This window comes from Neodiprion virginianus, chromosome 1 (genome assembly GCF_021901495.1).
Source record: "Neodiprion virginianus isolate iyNeoVirg1 chromosome 1, iyNeoVirg1.1, whole genome shotgun sequence".
Lineage (NCBI taxonomy): Eukaryota > Metazoa > Arthropoda > Insecta > Hymenoptera > Diprionidae > Neodiprion > Neodiprion virginianus.
Genome location: NC_060877.1, coordinates 26,906,847 through 26,912,846, shown reverse-complemented (window position 1 = coordinate 26,912,846; position 6,000 = coordinate 26,906,847).

Here is a 6,000-nt window from a genome sequence, read left to right as displayed (position 1 = left end):
TTTTTTTTTGGGCAAAAAACTTTTGGTCTCAGATTCGTTTTAAACGACCCTCATCAGACCGATTGGACCCTCAGGAACTCAGAAATCGCAGCGAAAAGAGCGTAGGACCAACAGGTGAGAAATGGCGAGCAAAAAAGCACCTGCTGAAAAATGTCGAAAATTGAGGTTCTGGTTTTTTGGCTGTAACTTTTGACCCGCCACTCGCAGCGTATTCCGACTGCGCCCAATCGATTTCTCTCGCAAAATTACGTCGATATAGTGCTCCAAAGCTCTGATTCCAGCACTTTTCAAAATCGCGAAAATTTTCGCCAAAAACACAAAGGGGTTAGCCTTACTTTTTTTTTGGGCAAAAAACTTTTGGTCTCAGATTCGTTTTAAACGACCCTTATCAGACCAATTGGACCCTCAGGAACTCAGAAGTCGCAGCGAAAAGAGCGTAGGACCAACAGGTGAGAAATGGCGAGCAAAAAAGCACCTGCTGAAAAATGTCGATAATTGAGGTTCTGGTTTTTTGGCTGTAACTTTTGACCCGCCACTCGCAGCGTATTCCGACTGCGCCCAATCGATTTCTCTCGCAAAATTACGTCGATATAGTGCTCCAAAGCTCTGATTCCAGCACTTTTGAAAATCGCGAAAATTTTCGCCAAAAACACAAAGGGGTTAGCCTTACTTTTTTTTTTGGCAAAAAACTTTTGGTCTCAGATTCGTTTTAAACAACCCTTATCAGACCAATTGGACCCTCAGGAACTCAGAAATCGAAGCGAAAAGAGCGTAGGACCAACAGGTGAGAAATGGCGAGCAAAAAAGCACCTGCTGAAAAATGTCGATAATTGAGGTTCTGGTTTTTTGGCTGTAACTTTTGACCCGCCACTCGCAGCGTATTCCGACTGCGCCCAATCGGTTTCTCTCGCAAAATTACGTCGGTATAGTGCTCCAATGCTCTGATTCCAGCACTTTTCAAAATCGCGAAGATTTTCGCCAAAAACACAAAGGGTTAGCCTTACTTTTTTTTTGGGCAAAAAACTTTTGGTCTCAGATTCGATTTAAATGACCGTTATCTGACCAATTGGACCCTCAGGAACTCAGAAATCGCAGCGAAAAGAGCGTAGGACCAACAGGTGAGAAATGGCGAGCAAAAAAGCACCTGCTGAAAAATGTCGAAAATTGAGGTTCTGGTTTTTTGGCTGTAACTTTTGACCCGCCACTCGCAGCGTATTCCGACTGCGCCCAATCGATTTCTCTCGCAAAATTACGTCGATATAGTGCTCCAAAGCTCTGATTCCAGCACTTTTCAGAATCGCGAAAATTTTCGCCAAAAACACAAAGGGGTTAGCCTTACTTTTTTTTTGGGCAAAAAACTTTTGGTCTCAGATTCGTTTTAAACGACCCTCATCAGACCAATTGGACCCTCAGGAACTCAGAAATCGCAGCGAAAAGAGCGTAGGACCAACAGGTGAGAAATGGCGAGCAAAAAAGCACCTGCTGAAAAATGTCGAAAATTGAGGTTCTGGTTTTTTGGCTGTAACTTTTGACCCGCCACTCGCAGCGTATTCCGACTGCGCCCAATCGATTTCTCTCGCAAAATTACGTCGATATAGTGCTCCAAAGCTCTGATTCCAGCACTTTTCAAAATCGCGAAAATTTTCAGATTTACAGATTCGTTTTAAACGACCCTTATCAGACCAATTGGACCCTCAGGAACTCAGAAATCGCAGCGAAAAGAGCGTAGGACCAACAGGTGAGAAATGGCGAGCAAAAAAGCACCTGCTGAAAAATGTCGAAAATTGAGGTTCTGGTTTTTCGGCTGTAACTTTTGACCCGCCACTCGCAGCGTATTCCGACTGCGCCCAATCGATTTCTCTCGCAAAATTGCGTCGATATAGTGCTCCAAAGCTCTGATTCCAGCACTTTTCAAAATCGCGAAAATTTTCGCCAAAAACACAAAGGGGTTAGCCTTACTTTTTTTTTGGGCAAAAAACTTTTGGTCTCAGATTCGTTTTAAACGACCCTCATCAGACCGATTGGACCCTCAGGAACTCAGAAATCGCAGCGAAAAGAGCGTAGGACCAACAGGTGAGAAATGGCGAGCAAAAAAGCACCTGCTGAAAAATGTCGAAAATTGAGGTTCTGGTTTTTTGGCTGTAACTTTTGACCCGCCACTCGCAGCGTATTCCGACTGCGCCCAATCGATTTCTCTCGCAAAATTACGTCGATATAGTGCTCCAAAGCTCTGATTCGAGCACTTTTCAAAATCGCGAAAATTTTCAGATTTGCAGATTCGTTTTAAACGACCCTTATCAGACCAATTGGACCCTCAGGAACTCAGAAATCGCAGCGAAAAGAGCGTAGGACCAACAGGTGAGAAATGGCGAGCAAAAAAGCACCTGCTGAAAAATGTCGAAAATTGAGGTTCTGGTTTTTCGGCTGTAACTTTTGACCCGCCACTCGCAGCGTATTCCGACTGCGCCCAATCGATTTCTCTCGCAAAATTACGTCGATATAGTGCTCCAAAGCTCTGATTCCAGCACTTTTCAAAATCGCGAAAATTTTCGCCAAAAACACAAAGGGGTTAGCCTTACTTTTTTTTTGGGCAAAAAAACTTTTGGTCTCAGATTCGTTTTAAACGACCCTTATCAGACCAATTGGACCCTCGGGAACTCAGAAGTCGCAGCGAAAAGAGCGTAGGACCAACAGGTGAGAAATGGCGAGCAAAAAAGCACCTGCTGAAAAATGTCGAAAATTGAGGTTCTGGTTTTTTGGCTGTAACTTTTGACCCGCCACTCGCAGCGTATTCCGACTGCGCCCAATCGATTTCTCTCGCAAAATTACGTCGATATAGTGCCCCAAAGCACTGATTCCAGCACTTTTCAAAATCGCGAAAATTTTCGCCAAAAACACAAAGGGGTTAGCCTTACTTTTTTTTTGGGCAAAAAACTTTTGGTCTCAGATTCGTTTTAAACGACCCATATCAGACCAATTGGACCCTCAGGAACTCAGAAATCGCAGCGAAAAGAGCGTAGGACCAACAGGTGAGGAATGGCGAGCAAAAAAGCACCTGCTGAAAAATGTCGAAAATTGAGGTTCTGGTTTTTTGGCTGTAACTTTTGACCCGCCACTCGCAGCGTATTCCGACTGCGCCCAATCGATTTCTCTCGCAAAATTACGTCGATATAGTGCTCCAAAGCTCTGATTCCAGCACTTTTCAAAATCGCGAAAATTTTCGCCAAAAACACAAAGGGTCTAGCCTTACTTTTTTTTTGGGCAAAAAACTTTTGGTCTCAGATTCGTTTTAAACGACCCTCATCAGACCAATCGGACCCTCAGGAACTCAGAAATCGCAGCGAAAAGAGCGTAGGACCAACAGGTGAGAAATGGCGAGCAAAAAAGCACCTGCTGAAAAATGTCGACAATTGAGGTTCTGGTTTTTTGGCTGTAACTTTTGACCCGCCACTCGCAGCGTATTCCGACTGCGCCCAATCGATTTCTCTCGCAAAATTACGTCGATATAGTGCCCCAAAGCTCTGATTCCAGCACTTTTCAAAATCGCGAAAATTTTCGCCAATAACACAAAGGGGTTAGCCTTACTTTTTTTTTGGGCAAAAAACTTTTGGTCTCAGATTCGTTTTAAACGACCCATATCAGACCAATTGGACCCTCAGGAACTCAGAAATCGCAGCGAAAAGAGCGTAGGACCAACAGGTGAGGAATGGCGAGCAAAAAAGCACCTGCTGAAAAATGTCGAAAATTGAGGTTCTGGTTTTTTGGCTGTAACTTTTGACCCGCCACTCGCAGCGTGTTCCGACTGCGCCCAATCGATTTCTCTCGCAAAATTACGTCGATATAGTGCTCCAAAGCTCTGATTCCAGCACTTTTCAAAATCGCGAAAATTTTCAGATTTGCAGATTCGTTTTAAACGACCCTTATCAGATCAATTGGACCCTCAGGAACTCAGAAATCGCAGCGAAAAGAGCGTAGGACCGACAGGTGAGAAATGGCGAGCAAAAAAGCACCTGCTGAAAAATGTCGAAAATTGAGGTTCTGGTTTTTCGGCTGTAACTTTTGACCCGCCACTCGCAGCGTATTCCGACTGCGCCCAATCGATTTCTCTCGCAAAATTACGTCGATATAGTGCTCCAAAGCTCTGATTCCAGCACTTTTCAAAATCGCGAAAATTTTCGCCAAAAACACAAAGGGGTTAGCCTTACTTTTTTTTTGGGCAAAAAACTTTTGGTCTCAGATTCGTTTTAAACGACCCTTATCAGACCAATTGGACCCTCAGGAACTCAGAAGTCGCAGCGAAAAGAGCGTAGGACCAACAGGTGAGAAATGGCGAGCAAAAAAGCACCTGCTGAAAAATGTCGAAAATTGAGGTTCTGGTTTTTTGGCTGTAACTTCTGACCCGCCACTCGCAGCGTATTCCGACTGCGCCCAATCGATTTCTCTCGCAAAATTACGTCGATATAGTGCTCCAAAGCTCTGATTCCAGCACTTTTCAAAATCGCGAAAATTTTCGCCAAAAACACAAAGGGGTTAGCCTTACTTTTTTTTTGGACAAAAAACTTTTGGTCTCAGATTCGTTTTAAACGACCCTTATCAGACCAATTGGACCCTCAGGAACTCAGAAATCGCAGCGAAAAGAGCGTAGGACCAACAGGTGAGAAATGGCGAGCAAAAAAGCACCTGCTGAAAAATGTCGAAAATTGAGGTTCTGGTTTTTCGGCTGTAACTTTTGACCCGCCACTCGCAGCGTATTCCGACTGCGCCCAATCGATTTCTCTCGCAAAATTACGTCGATATAGTGCTCCAAAGCTCTGATTCCAGCACTTTTCAAAATCGCGAAAATTTTCGCCAAAAACACAAAGGGGTTTTTTTTGGGCAAAAAACTTTTGGTCTCAGATTCGTTTTAAACGACCCTTATCAGACCTATTGGACCCTCAGGAACTCAGAAATCGCAGCGAAAAGAGCGTAGGACCAACAGGTGAGAAATGGCGAGCAAAAAAGCACCTGCTGAAAAATGTCGAAAATTGAGGTTCTGGTTTTTTGGCTGTAACTTTTGACCCGCCACTCGCAGCGTATTCCGACTGCGCCCAATCGATTTCTCTCGCAAAATTACGTCGATATAGTGCTCCAAAGCTCTGATTCCAGCACTTTCCAAAATCGCGAAAATTTTCGCCAAAAACACAAAGGGGTTAGCCTTACTTTTTTTTTGGGCAAAAAACTTTTGGTCTCAGATTCGTTTTAAACGACCCTCATCAGACCAATCGGACCCTCAGGAACTCAGAAATCGCAGCGAAAAGAGCGTAGGACCAACAGGTGAGAAATGGCGAGCAAAAAAGCACCTGCTAAAAAATGTCGACAATTGAGGTTCTGGTTTTTTGGCTGTAACTTTTGACCCGCCACTCGCAGCGTATTCCGACTGCGCCCAATCGATTTCTCTCGCAAAATTACGTCGATATAGTGCCCCAAAGCTCTGATTCCAGCACTTTTCAAAATCGCGAAAATTTTCGCCAATAACACAAAGGGGTTAGCCTTACTTTTTTTTTGGGCAAAAAACTTTTGGTCTCAGATTCGTTTTAAACGACCCATATCAGACCAATTGGACCCTCAGGAACTCAGAAATCGCAGCGAAAAGAGCGTAGGACCAACAGGTGAGGAATGGCGAGCAAAAAAGCACCTGCTGAAAAATGTCGAAAATTGAGGTTCTGGTTTTTTGGCTGTAACTTTTGACCCGCCACTCGCAGCGTATTCCGACTGCGCCCAATCGATTTCTCTCGCAAAATTACGTCGATATAGTGCTCCAAAGCTCTGATTCCAGCACTTTTCAAAATCGCGAAAATTTTCAGATTTGCAGATTCGTTTTAAACGACCCTTATCAGATCAATTGGACCCTCAGGAACTCAGAAATCGCAGCGAAAAGAGCGTAGGACCGACAGGTGAGAAATGGCGAGCAAAAAAGCACCTGCTGAAAAATGTCGAAAATTGAGGTTCTGGTTTTTCGGC